Source organism: Streptopelia decaocto, assembly GCF_964273445.1.
Source record: "Streptopelia decaocto genome assembly, chromosome: 2".
In the NCBI taxonomy this organism is placed as follows: domain Eukaryota; kingdom Metazoa; phylum Chordata; class Aves; order Columbiformes; family Columbidae; genus Streptopelia; species Streptopelia decaocto.
The window spans coordinates 79,161,186-79,178,558 of record NC_138655.1 but is presented as its reverse complement, the minus strand read 5'-3'; positions in this window follow the sequence as shown (position 1 = coordinate 79,178,558).

Here is a 17,373-nt window from a genome sequence, read left to right as displayed (position 1 = left end):
TTCCCTTGTTTGCCTATCCTTGTTATTTTTATGGCCTTTGGCAGCTTCTGAAAACTGCCACTGGGGAGACAAAAGAGCTATAGTCTCTGATGTATGACTGATGAAGTAGGTATGTAGGCATGCCCATAAGAATTGGAGAATAGCACTGTATCATACTTCAAGCGCTTCTATCTGGGGCACAGCTGAATAATGTGTTGAATTAGGTTTGTTGCTGAGTGCCTCAGACCAGTCTGTGAAAGCTCTTTTCCTGTTCACGTTTGCTAGCTTTGATCTTGTTATCTACAGTACTTTCAAAATGTAAAGTCTAGCCAGGGAAGTTGAAACTCTGAAGTTAAGTATGAATTTAAACCTTTATAAATAACCCTTTTTTCTTGGACCAGTTCCACTGGTCTTAAGTATAGTTATTTTGCTCTTGCAAAAATTTGTGAAATTTGTGGATTTGTTTGCACAGTCTGCATTTTTGTTCCTAACAAGTTCTCATAGTTTACAGCTGATACTCATGTTAAGTGCTGTTAAAAACACTTTAATTAAATATTAATTGGAGAGAGTCCAAAGAATACATCTTAACTAAAGAAAAAAACTGACAGTTTAAAATCCTGATCCAAACAAATTGTTTAAATTAAGCATGTTGGTCAGTGTAATATGAAAAAGATCTTAACTTTGCAGTAATAACTTATTAGCTTAAACAGAAAATATATTCACGTCAGTCAGCATGATGGGAGCAAATGCTGTATAAATGAGATACTGATGTTCATTATCCCTGCCATGTTATACAAGATGCTTTAAGCAGACTGCACTGCTAAGCCTAGGTAGAGTGCAGATAGAGTATGTGTAACTCCAATAAAAACTTTCCCATCTATTTGTGTTTGTTGCTTGTCCTGCAGTTTTAAGCAAACTCTAAATGACAGAAGTGGGGTGTTTGATAGGTACTAGGAGTTAGTGAGGAAAGAGCAGAGAAATGGTGAGTGAGTGGGACTGGTTTCAGTTGGCAGCTAGAAGGTGCAGGGTCTACAGGCAGCTGTAGGATATTCTTTATATCTAGTCATGCAAAGCTGATCAATAGGAAAGAGCTGGTGGTGGGGCTCCAAAGGGTAATGGGTTTCGGTGAGCACAGGAGCAGGGCGTGATGTTGACTTACACAAGGGTAGTGTTATTGCAGTGAGTTTTATTCTAAGTTAGACACATGAATACAGATGTCACTAGGAAAGAATTTGAAATGTTCAGGTTGCCAGAGGTTGTGAAAGAAATTAATAAGGGGTGATAATGTGATTGGTCACATGTTTGTTCTCAAAGAATTTTTTCCCAAGACAGCATTAGTCTGGGTTATTCATCCCACCCAGAGTGGAGGGTGTCCATGATAATTTTGATTCTGCAATGTTCAGTGTCATGCAGTGCTCAATTCAGACCAATAATAATGAATTGTGGGTTTTCTTATCCATGTATCCAACTGTCATTCACTAGCTTTGGGTCTAGGAGAGGGTTTTGATATGAAAATAGAAGCATATAAAAGAGAACGTATACCTTCAGGATGCCACTGTTTCTCCTTGCCTTTTGAAATCTTCAGAAAAAATATCAAATTGCCACTTTCTCCCCAGAAACCAATGGACTGCATGGACATCACTGGGTGAAGGCAGACCCAGGTTGCAGTAGCAGCAATGAAGAGGAAGGTTAGCTCCTATATTTCATTTTTAGCAATTGGATTTCAAGCTAAATTTAGAGGCCTTCTTTATTACAGGCTTTTCTGACACTGGCAAAGGGTTAGTTAACTGTTACAGACGGCTTGGTAGCTAGGGTTTTACATAAGCTCCTGTTTATCAAATGCTTACATTTTCCAAATGAAGTTGAGATTGAACTTCCTTTGGGTATTTGCCTAAGAATAAAAGGGTTTTGAGCATCAGCTTAAATATTCCAGCTGTTTCTTGTGACCATACCAGTGAAAAAGACAGATCTGTTGATAGAAATAAGCAAATTGGAGAAGATTAAGGAGACAAGAATAAAGAGGATAGGATGGGGTAGCAACAAGGATCAGAATGGGGAGGGGGGATAGTAAAGAAAGGGACAAGGATTGATGTGAGTGTGGGCAGACAGAAACATAAAAGGTCTACAAGAATAAGATAAAAGAAAGTAGGCAGTAGGGACTGTGAGGAACTAGCTAATGGACTCTAATATCTGAAAGGGCTCAGCAAGAGCCATGTGTGTCTCCTCCAGTGTTCTGTCTGAACAGAGAAGAGCACTCTGCTCTGAAAATTACTGTTGGCTCAAATGACAGAGATCTGAGCCATGATATTAAAATTTCAGTTCTGCTGATGTGCGCTGCTAAGATTGTCTTTTATAAGACCTGGGAAGTGGCATGCAAAATACTGCACATAAAGAATGTTAAGTCTGTAAAATCAAGTTCTCCTCAACCATGCCAGAAGTATTGTTACTTGTACTGTTTTAAGCTGAGCTGTCTGTAACACACATTGTCACAGTTTCCAAACAGAGCCTGGTAGGACTTCTTCCCCCTTTGATGGCTTCACAGGTTTGCCTAACATTAATTATGTTACCTTTAGTGACTTTCAGATTTTTTTCAATATATTGAGAAGTATGAATAAAACAACTTGGAGGTACTGCAAGTATTTTTAGATGAGTAATGATTTCTTATACCATAATGCAAATATGAACCAGGCTGGTAACAAATTTCCTTACTGAATTATATCTTGAACTGAACCACAAGAAGATGTTTTCTGTATGAAGTAAATTAGAATTTATTTGTTTTCCTGGCAGGATTCAGCTTTTTTAAAAAAAAAAAAAAAAAAAAAAAAAAAAAAGGAAGTAATCCACACACACACACATATAAAACGGCTCTTACAAAAGTTAATTTGATGTTTTCAAACTACCATGTTCTGCAGGCATATCAGAAGATCTAGAGAGCTTGTAGGGATTTAGTAAAGTACCAGCTTAAAAATGAGCTAAAGAATGCTTAATGTCTCAGCTTTCTCACTGATTACTGTGTATTTTTAGTGGCTCCCTATCTTTTAGCTAATTAAAACTATGGTTGACATACTCCATAGTATGTTGCTAATGTAGCCTATTGTTGGATTCATTCCTGCTACAAAGTTTTTAGTACCTCTGACTTTCATTAGGCCAAAATCCTTGAGCAGGTCTTAATCACATTACCAATTTTTAAGTATCTTTGAGATACCAATAGAAATTACTCCTTTAAAACCCAGGAAGTCCTGACCTGCAGTTCTTAACCTAGCCCTCTCTAGACACAGCCAGTATTGATTTTAATGGGAGTTCAAACAAATCCTAAATGCAAATTCAGCATCCTTTCAGAGGTAAAAAGGTCAGCCTCACACCCCACTATCTCTACCCCAGTGGTACACAACTTTGAAAAGATGAAATACGTGAAAATTAGGAATTTGTTGAATTTAACTTAAAGGGAGTAAATCTTTACAGTCTACAAGGAGGTTGCTGAAGGACAGCATACTGGAAGCCCAGCAGTAGTGTGTACCACCTGTTAAGAAAGGCTTAAATAAGGGTAAAAGGAAGCAAGCATATCTAACCAGCACAATAAGTAGGTTATTAGAATAAGAAGACATCTTTCAAAAAGCTGGAATTGTAACCAAAAGGATTGTAAACTCCGGCAGATTAATTGTATAAATGCAATAGTGCATGTCAAAATAGAGCTCAAGGAACAATGAGCAAAAAGCATCAAATGAATACTAAATATTCCTTCAGACATCACAAGAGCAGGGAGCATACCAGAGAGGCTGTAGAGCCAAATGGTGCTCATGGTATTAAAGGAGCACTGAGAGGGCAAGGCCACTGCTGAGAAACCAAATGAATTCTTTACACAAGCTTTTACTGTGCACTAAATTGTAGATCCATGTTGGATCCCTTTGGAGAGGGAGGATGGTCCTCAGAGAGTATATCTGACACTGAAGTGGCTAAAGAGGTTGTGGAAACATTGAAAATGCAAATACTACCCTGTGATAGACAGTGTTTACCCAAGTGCTTTAAGAGAAGCCAAGGATGAAATAGCTGAATTGCCACTGGCAATGTGTAACCTCTCAGTCTAAAACTATGTTGGTACTTGAGCACTGGACCAATGGTAAATCTGATGCCAGTCTTTAAAACAGGTTCCAGGGAGAATGAAGGAAACTGTACATCTGTAGCATGAGATTTATACCCACCAAGTTAGTAAAAGTCCTATAAATAATTGAATTAGTGGGCATGCGAATATAAGAGATCTATATGGGAAGGGACAAAATAGCTGATTGATAATAGTCAAGCTATTTTCCTTTAAAAGCTCTTCAGAATCCAAAGAGCTGTTGAGTAAGACGTAGATAGTCTATGAGATAGGATGCAAGAGATGGAAGGGAAATGTCAATTATAGCAATGGAGAGAAGTCCCAGAAGTCTGTGGAGGACCATGACCAGACCTGTGCTGCTGAAATGACTGGGGTGCGGGGGGACAAGGGAGAGAGTGAGCAACACATGGAATGATTTACAGAAGATATGAAGCCATTCTGATAGTAAAGATGAAGACACACAGTGAAGAAGTATAGGAGGACTTCTTGAGAATAGTGACTGGGCATGAAAAGTTAGATAAAATTCCATGTAGGTAAAGGTAAGGAGAAAAAAATCCCATTTCATGTAAAATAATGGGCTCTGTGCTGACCAGTGACATTTAGGAGTGAAACCTTTGGATTATGAGTGGCAATTCAATAGCAAATGTCAATTCAATTTCTATTCAGTAGCAGTCAAAAAAGGCAAAATACAAGTTAGACATGATTTAGAAAGGGATGAAGACAAAACAATAACGTTTTGCATGCATAAATGCATTGTTTTCTCTCAGTATTAATATTGCATACAGATCTGTCTCCTTTATGATTAAAAATAAAATAAAATAAAATAAAATAAAATAAAATAAAATAAAATAAAATAAAATAAAATAAAATAAAATAAAATAAAATAAAATAAAATATTGACTAAAACTGGAAAAGACCAAAGTAAGATAAAAAAGGATGACTGAGCATATGCCAGAATGACCAGAGTAGGATTTGTCAGTTTGGAAAAGAAAGGGCTTACAAGGCGATATGCTAGAGGTATTCAGAATCACATATTGTGTAGACATAATGGCAAGGATTGACTGCTCACTGTCTCTTGCAGTATGAAAGAGGCTCCTAGTAAGAACTGAATCTGAAACAAATGAAAGAAGGTGTTTTTTGGCTCAGTGGGTGGTAGACTTGCAGAACTTTCCAAAAGATGGTCTGGATACTGAAATTTTACATGACTTGAAAAGGATAAGTATTTGGAGGACAGATCTATTCAGAGTTGCAAAACAGATAAATCATGTTAGGCCTAGACTACGCCAATCTGAAAATATATGGCAGCTAGGAGAATATTTGACATAAGTATTGTACCCTACACTTAATCTTCACTAACATCTGTTTATTGCCATTGTTGAAGAGAGGTTATGAGGAGAAGGACACTTGGTCTGTATTAGATTCTTGATGCTTCACCATACACTTTCCACTAGTGTGATTACTCCTCTGTCGTCTTACTTTGGGCCTGAAGAATTCTATCCCATTTGATCATTCTCTATATGGAAACTGCTCCACATGTTTTCCCTTGCCCACACCTTTTCCAGTGTTGAGATGGTAAGAGAGCTATATGAAGTATTTAAAATGTAGGGGTACATTTAGTAGCCATATTTAAAATGTAGGGGCTTTATAGTGGCATGATACCTTCTGCCTTTTTCTCTCTTACTTAGAATTTCCTAATATGTCGTTGTTTTTGTGTTTGCTACTGGACACCAAGCCAAGGTTTTCAGGAAAGCATAACCACTAGATATTGTTACTGAGTGGAAACATTAACTTAGATCCTATTCTAATGGATATATAAAGGTAGGATTGCTCTACATTTATCTGAATTTCATCAGCTATTTTTTCACCCACTAAAATTCATAACATCTTTCAGTTAGACATTTGTCTTCATTGTCCTCAATAACTTGCCTTCTAAGAAAATTGTCTTATACTTTGTGTGTCCTTTCATAGTGACCTGAAACGAAGGATGTCTCCGAAGAGAGAATACGTGTTTAGAGCCCTGCTTTATTTAATTTAGTCCTGACTCTGCTGCTAATCACATGCTTTCATAGTGTAGTCTGTCAGAGGCATTTCCTCTTTGAACATTATGCTATGAAACAATAATGCACATTGTAAAACAATACCATTTACCATTGGTTTCATGCTATGCTTTTCTACAGCAGACCAGCAAATCCTCTGAAATACTTTCTTTGTGGGAACTTGAGAGCTATATTGCTTGAAGTTATTAAGCTTGTGACTGCTGTGTTAAGGAAGGAAAAGCTTCAATGGAAGTCTGTGACATTTCCCACAAAAGTTAAGTACTTTGTTTAACAGCATTGTTGGGCAGATCCCTTCAGGATTGCAATACAATTGAAATGAACTGGGTGCTGTTCAGTACCATGTTTCTCACTGCATTACAACATGCCATTGTGCATCATAGCAAACTCTGAGAAGAAAACAATATATAACACGTTTGTTATTCTCCTCCAAGAACTTTTACAGTAAGCGGCTTTTGATACCATCAGAGGAAAATAAATGCTGCTGCAAAGCAAAACCAAATATAGAATCAAATGGAGATCAGCAGCTAAGACTGCATACAGTTGAAATATTGTTGTCTATGGTTGGGACATTAGCCATGGTTGGGACATTAGCCACAGGCTGTGGCTTCAGGGTAGCCCAAATTTCTCTAAACCAGCACTGCTACAATCCCTTCACGTGCAAAAACAACATCACTTAGGTGATTCCTTGGTAAACCAGTTGTAGGGCATGAAACCAATCAAAAAACAACCTGGCAAAAAAAGTGAAATTATTTACTCTTGTTTACTATGGACTGGTTTACTGCCAGATCAAACTAGCACAAGAAGGGAACTAGGAACTGGTGGCTAGAGAAGGGCCACCCATAACACTTGATAGTCTTTGAGATGTTATTTTCTCAATACATTCTTGACATATACTGCATGATCGCAGAAGTGTTTTTACTTTAGTACCTTTCTGCCTTCCACAATTAATTTTTAAGTAGACAAGATAGTATTTCTTATTTCATAGGTATGTCATAGAACTAAGTTCTACTAAAATCACTTTTCTGATGAAGCCATTTCTCAAATTTGCACATAAACAAGAGGCAAATACTGTACTTTTCCACCTGTAAAACTTAAAGCACTTCATTAACTTCGATAGATTTCGTGAGCAGTGAATAATATCCATTTTAAAGGAGAGTAACTACAAGCGGCCTAGTACTGCCCTTTTGATGATTCTGCATGGCAAAGGTATAACTTGCAAGTAAAGGAAGAGCAACTGCATTTGTAGGTACTGCACATTCTCAGGTCAGTGATGATCTGTAAGGAAAAACAGAACAGGTCCACCTTGGTTAAAAGCCCAGTTTGACAGTAGCCAGAGCTGAAACACAACACCGTCTGTTTGTTCCATTCTTCCCATTGTTGAACTTGTTGAATTTGTCAAAAATAACTCCAAAGAGTGTGGGCAGACAGGAATTTAGAATTTAGATGATTCATGAGATGGTCACACTCTAAGCCCCTTTTTTTATGGCCATAGAATTTTTCTGCTCTGTACCTACAGCTTGGCCTTAAATCCCAGGTCATAGGCATTGTGAAACTGTAAAACTGAAGGCTTTTTATTAAAATTTCCAGTTTTAACACTTATGTCAATCAGCATTTAAGTAGTGCACGAATAAGATTTGTGCATTAGCATTATGCTGTGAGAAGTTCTGATAGCAAGCATAGTAAAGGCAGGGTTCTTTCATCAGTCCAGGTAAATAGATGTAACCTCTGTAAAGAGTGACTGACTTCATATAATTAAGAAAAACTGAAGTAAGTATAGTTTCTCAATTAGCCACGGAAGAGGGAATTGGGATTCCTGCTTTCACTTCTTCCACTGCTTTATGGCTCTGCAATGGATTAATTTCTTGCTTTATAGAGAAGTTATATGTGATAGTGAAACAGTCTCCTTTTATTAAGTACTGGAATGTACTTGCTGATGAACAAAACATAGTTATGGCAAGCTGCATTTCAAAGACATGTCTCAAATAAGTTTTCCATAAAGAACAGAGTTAAAAGATTGTTTTCTATAGGAGTCCCGTATTCCCCATATCTCACCAATAACACTATCCCTGATTTTCTGGTCAGTGATCCCCACTGGGCACTGGGCGGGATGTGCTGTGACCAGCCTGGAGCTACAAGCCCGCTCTCCTGCTTTCAGCTGGCTGGCTGGCAGAGGGGTCAGCCTTGGCTCTTCTCCCTGGGGTCCGTCTTTCCAATCAGTTGTGAAGCTTGGGGAAATATAACATTGATAGAAGTCTGATAACCAACATATTTTTTAAAGTCAATTAAAAGTAAGTTTCCCACTTAAAACTAACTTAGATAAAAATAAAATTGCTTATTAAAAAAACTCAGTTACGTTTTACCATGTGGGAGTGAGTCATGCTTCTGTCCTGGGATTTTTAACCAAATACTTAGATAATTCCAGATGAACATAAAGACTTTCATTTGCTTTCTGTAAAGGATGGTAGATTTTCCACTTCATAGGGATGATATTAATAACAGCTTACTTAAATGATCGCAAGATGCTCAGAGCGCTGCATGGGTCAGGAGTGCTGAGGGCTCCCAAGGTGGGTCAGGGCAGGAGACCAGCCCTGCTGCAGCATCACTGGGGCAGGGGCTGATGGCCCCAGGGGGCTGACATGGGGTCCTGGGCCATGGACAAGTGAGGGGAGCCCCAGGGGCTGGGCATGGACAGTCAGAGCTGGCAGTGCCCTCAGGGCCCTGAAAAAGGGTACTCAGGGTTGTGCTGTGCACATAAACGACTATGACTGACAAATACCAGCTTTTTCTGGTTATACAACAGTTCGCAACAGCCCTAATGTGACTCGGATCAGAGCTAGGTACAATTTCTGTGACTCTTCAGAAACCTCTCTGAAGTAACCTGTAGGTGAAGTCCATGTCACCTGTTCCAGCCCAGCCCTAGATTCTGACTTCTTGTAATATAGTGTCTATTTACTATCCATTAGGCTGTATTCTTGTGGCATTCTTATCATTCAGATAGATTTAATCTTTGCGAAGCCTCAGAGGTGGGAGAAATAAAAGCAACCTGCAAAGAAGAAAATATGATTATGCACTGCACTATACTGCATGAAGATGGCCCAGTGTCCTGGTTTTGTTAAAAAACAAGTTTCTCTTTTAGTGAATTTTGCCTGTCAGCTAAAGCCTTCATATTAGCTGCATTTTCCTGGAGAACCAGATACATGTTTTGGTAAACATAGCAATGGAATGCAAACTTAATGATAAGCATGGATGGACATCTTGTGAGAGGGACAACGAGAAACAGGTGACCAAGAAACTGACCAACTGTGTATAACATTCCATTCACTTGAATACTTCATATAAAAATGGGAGATCACGAGGATGTTGTCCCTTTTTCCTTTTTCCTTATGGCCAACATTAGGAGAGGACCTTGCTAGTCGTCCCTGCGAACTGAGGCCTAGTGAGTGACTGAATCCAGCTCCGGTTGGCTTCAGAGTCCAATCCAGGACTTTGGGTGCCGGCTCTGCAGTTGCTGAGACTTTCAAGATTGGTTTTGTATATTTTGTATTATTTTCTCTATTCTTATTAGTAGCATTAGTAAAACATTTTTGATTTTTCTAACTCTCTTCTGTCTGTCCTTCTTTTCCTCCCAATCACCTGTCCTTAGCGGGAAGGGGGGAGAGGGAGGGGCTGAAGGGGGAAGACTGGGGGAGAGGAGGTTAACAATACATCTGCCAGGGTTTTATTGTCACCCCGCAATCTAAACTCTCGACACCCAGAAAGTGTGATTCTTGGCATATTTTCCCAAAAGTTCTAGTACTATTTCAGCCTTGTGACTTTTCTTTCTGAGAGTTATTAGAAAGAAAGAGTTGAGGCACTGAGGAGGAACAAATGAGGATGCATTTAATCACGCTATTTAAAACTATATTGATTAATCTGCTTAGCTCAGTATCTGTAACTCAAACCCTGCAACTGTTTAGAGGGAGGATATGTTTAAGGAGCAGGTATACTCAGCTTTTAATGATTTAGCAGAATGACTTCAGTTGTCCATTATCCAAGAGACTCCCATCAAAGCAGGGAAGACTTCTGAAGTCCACAGAAATGTTGTGTTCAAAAAAAATGCTTGTGCAGTTTATAAAAGGAGTCCTGAGTGGCACACTCTGACTTTTCAAAGGGTGCAAGGCTTAACCTCGGAAGTTTATTTTAGGTATTTTGGTCCCTGTGTATTGCAAAGGTCATTGTATTTAACCACACTTCAGAGTATTCATCAGTTTCCTAAATGTACTTAAAAGTAGTTGTTGCCATTTATTTTACTTCTCTACCAAGAAATAGTACAAACTCCAGAGCAGAGATGACTTATAGTTGATGTAACTGATATAATTTAACAAGCATAGGAAAAAATTTTTCTGTTTTGACTTATTCATTAAACTAACTTAAAATATGTGGTATCCTCCAATACCTTTGAATGTGGGCACACATTCTTGACAGTGTTTTTTGAGTTTGTCCCTGCTGTTTCTCAAGAGGCTAAAATATGGTGTTGCTTCCAAATAATTCACCATCCTTTTTTCTCTTGAGTTTGCACAGGGGGAAAAAAAAAAGGGCGGTTACTTTATTTGTGTTGTATAATCACATGTGCAGACTTCAAGATTAGACATCTGATTTCAGAGGACTTTCAACAGCCCAGACTACAGAAGATTAATATGGACTATATTTACATTAAGAAAAAAAAAAAACAACAAAAAAAAACCATCAAGAAAGTATTTGAATTTTCTGTTAAAATACATAACCTGACAAGAAACAAAATAGATAATTTCTTCCATGCAAAAGTGAAATCAAAATGGTAATTCTACCCTTTGGACTTGTCCTCTCCTTTGAGCAGAATTTCACATCTAGGAAGGAAAACCTATAAGTAATGCTTAGATGCAATTGCACCTATGGATGCAGAGAAGATACCTTGAAAAGCCAGGAGAGGCTGATCTGGTGAACGCAAATCTGAACAGTTCTTTGAATCTCTCAGTCTTGACCCAAACTGCCAAGTCTCTCGAGATATGTCAAGCACCATCACTTTTCATCCTGGATGTGTATAATTATACCAATTCTATGCATAGCGGGGATGCCACTGTACCAGACATATCACAGAGACACCCATTTCAGAACTGCTGCCCATTTGGTAAGTGGAAAATGAAATTAGGGATGTTGTCTCTCTTCCAAACAGTCTGTGTAGCCTCTTGACTGAAAATTTCTCTTTTGCCATATGTAATTTTAGAGGTGGAAATGTAAGTGAGAGGGTTTCAAACAGGCCTGTATGGATTAAACAACAGTTCGTCCCTGGTGGAGATTACAAGAGCAGGACTTCCAGCCCTGAGCTCCTAATAGCTGCAGAAAGCAGTTTTTAAAATTAAATAAACAGAAACTAATCTTGGTAAGCAAGACTGGACTTTGCCCAGTCAGGATTTACTGGGTTTTGTACTATCTAACAGAGGCCATGCAACTTCTTCACCAAGTAATTTTCACCCAGCACGATAATTTGTGTAAACTGTAACATACTGCAAAAGCATAGCATTCTGAAAGGAAAGCACATCACTGTGTAAACAGTATGAACAGCTAAACTTACCTTAAAGCTTGTACTTGATCTGTGGTGTGAACTTCACCTCTCTGAGCTTCAGGTTTGGCCACTGAATCTTGAAAGTCCTTTGTTTGATTCTGAGCTCTTTATCAAATCTTCTGTCCATCCCAGCATTTCTGATTAGGATCAAGATTCCTCTTAGCTTTGATGCAAATTAGCTATACAGAAACAAACACAGAACACTTATTTTTTTCCACTGGACTCTACTTGTTTGTCAGACTCCCCTTTTTTCACCCTTAGCAGCTTCTTTGAGTGCTTATGACTTCTATGTTATCAATCTAATTTAGCTTGTAAACTCCAATTGGGAACTCTTCTCACTTGATGCCGTGCATGAACGCTGCTAGCTAGTGTCAAGTTTTCAGTATCAGAATACATTGTGTTCCATAACCCAACACTAATTTTAATGCCAGTATTCTGTTATCAGCATAAAAAGATATAATGAGTAGCTTTTGCAAGTTTGCCACAACAGTTTAGGCATTCTTTATTTTTTTCTTAATTTCTTTTTTTTTTTTTTTTTTTTTTTCTTTTTAGCAGTGGTGAAAATCTGATTTTCAGTCCTGAAGTACAGGTCTTTTATATGAACTTTCCTAATGCCAGGTTAAATATGTGTGTGAACTTTACCTCCAAATCTGAAGTCAGCAGAGTAAAGGAAAAGATTTATTTACACGATACCCAGGACTTCAAAGGATGAGCAAATACTTTCCCATAGTTATGTCTCTGTATGGCTTGGTCCTTTTCCACTCTCATAACTCATATTTGGTCAAGTCTTACACTGGAAATACTAATCCTGGCAAATTGCTGAGTCTTTCCAGTGAGGCCTTTTAGAATTTAAAATACATCCTTACCTGAGGGTGAGGGAAGTGTATTCTCACCCATGTGTTTTGTAAAATAGTAAAATCCAGTGAAGTTCCTGTTAACTGTAATTTGTGCATGCATTAAGAAATTAATGTTAAAATTACTCACTAGGGCACTCATTTTACTAAAATTGACAAAATCTTTTTTAGATATAACGTTGCCTGTGATGGTGTTCAGAGAGAATGTGCTTCAGGTTTTTTTCTCACCTAGTTATTGGATACAGATCCTATAAATCATTTACAACCGCTGATAGCATAAGTGAGTTCTCTTTTTGATGGGGAAGTTTACTCAAATGCCATAAATATTAGGGAATTATTTTGAACACCATAAACCACTAGCTCTAGATGCTACAGGCATCTGCATGCCTAGTGCACACTCATCTAGGTCTATAGAAGTTTATGCGTGTGTTTTGTTCTTTCCCGCCTCTCTATGTAGTCTCATTCAAAAGCTGAATGATGGAAGGAACACCATATATCATAATGCCTTTTGAGGGCTCCTTTGTGACAGGTTGTCTATGTTACAGCCACTTCTGTGAAGACAGTAGAATGTAGACCTGACTGAACTAGCTATAAACTAGTTAGCATGGCCTGTGAAGTACCACAGACATTTGGAACTGCACTGGGCATGAGCCACATTAATTGTCCTATTACTTAAACAGTTTTTCAAGTGAGCCTTGCAAACCAGGTCATGTCTTGCAATATGCCACTGTTCCTTTTGGCCAGGCTGGCTTAGTACATTGCTACAGTATTTACAGTGAAGGTGTCCTCTTTGATTTTTAAGTTGAGCAATCGCAAGTCTAAAACTGCTTTGTGTGAGACCGAAGTCCACTGTGTATTGAACAGAGGGCTAATGACTTCGCCATGAAATGACGTATGGTGTAAGGATCTCTGAACTAGCTGAGCAGACTGATGTATCCACGCAATGCTGTGAAGCAGCTCTGGGAGCAGTGTAACTCCTCTACAGTTACACTGACTGGAAGCAAAGCAAAGCTGCCTCTTGGACATGAAGTCTCTTGAGCCTCAAGCACAGAAATTCTCTTAACCAAGAGTACTATGTATAACTAAGTACTAATAAGCAACAGTAAGTACTAAGTATTTTTTATTATGAGGGTAGTGAGACACTGGAACTGGTTACCCAGAGAAGCTGTGGATGCCCCATCCCTGGAAGTGTTCAAGGCCAGGGTGGATGGTGTCTTGAGCAACCTGGTCTAGTAGAAGGTGCCCCTGCCAATGGCAAGCGGCTTGGAACTAGAAACTAGATGATCTTTAAGCTCCCTTCCAACACAAACCATTCTACGATTCTATGATTCTATGACACTGCTTCCTTTCCTAGGGACTGCCTCTAGGATACACAAGCCCCACTCATTGTAGACTTGCATGCCCTAGAAGAGTTTTTGAACAAAATTCAAGTCCCCTCAGTCCTTGTCTTGCATTAGTTTAAAGGCCTAAAAATCAGAAATATTCATTTTCTGCAGATCCTTGTCATGTATAATCGAAGAATACCTTGGCAGATATTTCCTATCTTTCCCACAGCAAAGGGAATAAGGGGCAACATGAATCCTTACCTGTCTTCTGCAAAGCTCCATTAAAAACAATTTTTGTCATGTTCCTCTAATAGTCTTACATAGTCTTAACATTCACTTCTTGATTGGTTTTCCAGCCTTCCAGTTGTGCAGCATTCTTTTTGAGAGAGGATGACCAGGTGAGGTTGCATCTCTAGTTTATGGGCATCTGTGCCTCTCCAGCACTATTTGTGTTGTTCCCCATTCATCTGATTACCCTGCCAATAGCTCGGCATCAGGTACAGACTGCTTTTGTGCTGTCCTTGAAACCCAAGTGGCAGCCAGCTCCCTTTCCCACAGTGATTTGCAAAGCTGTAGGCAGGGGTGCGGCTGTAGAAATAGCATGTCATTCCCTGGGAGAAGGGAATGGGAGAGAGACTGGGGCCTCCTTTCCCTGCAGGGCAGAGTTCATAGAATCACAGAATCTTAAAATCATTTTGGCTGGAAAAGACCTTTAAGATCATCGAGTCCAAACCCAATAGCTGGGTTTAAGCTTGAACTTCAGTGCAGAAAAGCTCATGTTGCCTGAACTAGCTCAGGCAGCAGCCTCTGGAGGAAGGGGGGATGTGGCAGCAGCAGGGAGCAAGGTATGCACAATGAAATGCTTGAACAATAACGTCAGTGTTGTCTTGCCCTTACAGAAACCACGGGGCAGGTGTCACTAGCCTGAACTTTGCCCACCAGTCAGTACTGAAGTTCATTCATCAGCATGTTGTCCATTCACTTACTGATGCCATCCTAAATTTTCTCACATTTCTCTTCTTGACTTTTTCATATCACCTGAAAAAGTGTTGTTATCTCATTTTAGTTGTTTTCTCCTCTCCACATACACAGTGATACTATTAGGAGACTAAGTGTAGTATCTGAGACCCCTCCCTTTGTCATGATGGAAATTTACCATTTGCTACAATTTCATGTCTCTCCTGGGTAGTTTTGATCAAAACAATACTTTGGCTCTCATTTTGCTCAACTTTTCACTCAGCATTCATAGTATTATACAGATAAATTAAAAGTTGTAGAGCTTGCGTAGCCATTGTATACCTGGTTTCTCGGTTACAAATGTGTTGGACTGAACAGTAGCAAAAGATGGCTTCCAAAAGAGCCAAAGCTGGGACAAAAAAAATGATACAGTACAAAATCCTGATGTGGAAGATGAAGCATAAAGTTCAAAAAATATTGTGAGTCTGAATACTTTTCATGGCTTTCAAGTCACAGAACAAGGAATTTAAGTTACTGGGAAAATTGTGCACTGAAATAAAATATCATTTTGGCTTTATTTTTTTTTTTTTATGGACTGAACGTAAGAGCAAATAGAACTTCTTTGATAAGCTTCTCCAATAAAATGAAAATAGCTGACTTCTGTGAAGGTTTCTATTTCCTACTGAACACATGTTACCATAAAGATTAGTTATGGTTAGCCTTTCCCTTACTAAGATGACTGAAGGTTTAGTAGTCTTTAAGGAAAACTGAGAACTCTGACACCGGTTGTTCTGTGAAGCGCCATTTTTCAATTTAGGTTCATAATGAGTCTATATCAATTTACTTTAAAATCTCTTCTGCAAGGAAAAAAAATATGGGCTTCACTTGCAAAATTTAGAGACTTTTCCCCAGCAGAAATATGCCTGCTCACTTCACAGCATCAAGGAAAATCTATGTTTTGTACTGTTTCCTTAGGATATAAGGTAAATTAGAAGAAAGGAAAGAAGGACAGGAAGTGCAAGAAAGAAAGAAATGGAAAACTAGAGAAAAACAAAGAGAGAGGGAGGAAAAAAAGAAAGCAAAGCGTATGGGATCTGTGTCTTGTTCTATGCGACCTTCATCCTGAATGACCTCTTAAAGAATGGGCAAGTGTGAATGTCCCAGCCTTTCTCCAAATGACCCATAGTAAAACTACCTACTTACCTACCTGTGAGGAGCAAGTATGACTGCAGCACACAAACAGATTGTTGAATCTGTTGTTGCTTTGATAATATATTGTAGGATGAAAATGTCAAAGAAACAGAGCCTGCACTTGAACAACACTTAATATATCAAATAATGTGTGCTTAATTATGCCAGACAGCCTATATGGTAGGAGTGCTTCAGTGGAGGGTACAAGCTCATCAAGAAAGACAGGCAGGGAAGAAGAAGAGGTGGATGCCCTCAGACTGAAGGAGCAGCTGGAATGGATGGAGCTCTCCTGTGGGACAAGGATCTGGTGAGAACTTGTGGGTCAGATACAAAGGGAGGGTAGGGAAGGCGGCAGCATGGTAGGCAACATGCTACCAGCAATGGACTAAGGATAAGGGAGTGGATGTCTTCTTCAAACCCCTAGGGAGTCTAGGGAGTGGGTAGATGGGATCATATGGAAGCAGCTCTGCAGGGCGAAGGAGATGAGGAGAACTTCCAGATCTGTATGTACTGTGTCCTCCAGATATAAGAATGGTCCATCTCGATACCTGGGTAAACAAGCAGGTGTATCAGCAGCCCAGCTCAACTAAACTGGGAACTCGTGGCACAGCTCCACTGCAAAATGGGCATATACAGGAGGTGGAAGCAGGGCCAGGCTACAAAGAAGACATTTAGAAATATTGGCGAGGCACACAGGGACAGGGTGAGGAAAGCCAAAGCTTGGCTTGAACTAGCAGGAATATCAAGGGCAAAACAAAGAATGTCAGTATGTACATCAGCAGTAAAAGGCCAAACAATGAGCTGTGGGCTTGCTGCTGAGCAGGGCTGTTGATTTCATAGCAGCAAACATGGAAATTTACAAATTGCTTGTATATCCTGAATTTTGAAACCGAATTTTAACACATCAAATCTCAATAGTATATGTTATTGATACATAGATGAGGGAGTCCTCTAGAATGACTTCATATCTGTACATTTACATGCTGGCACATGGCTCACATGAGTTATCACATGACTTTCCTCACTGGAACTTTAATTCTTAAGGTCATGCAGGTTTTAGTGCTAATATTAGGTTAATCCTGTGATATTATCAAGGACAGGTGAAGCGACAGGTGCTTTTTAAAGACAATACTAGAAACGAAAGAATACAATATATTTTAAAATCAAGTCCTGCATGTCTTTGTAGCTATAGAAAAACTTGGAAAAAAAATAAAAAGTAAAAGGCTAAAAGAAAAAGTAGTCCAAAATGATTATTGACATCCTGAAAGATAAGCTTGCCTCCTGGATTTTGAGGATCAAACAAATATTTTTGATGAATAGTTTGAATTGCCTG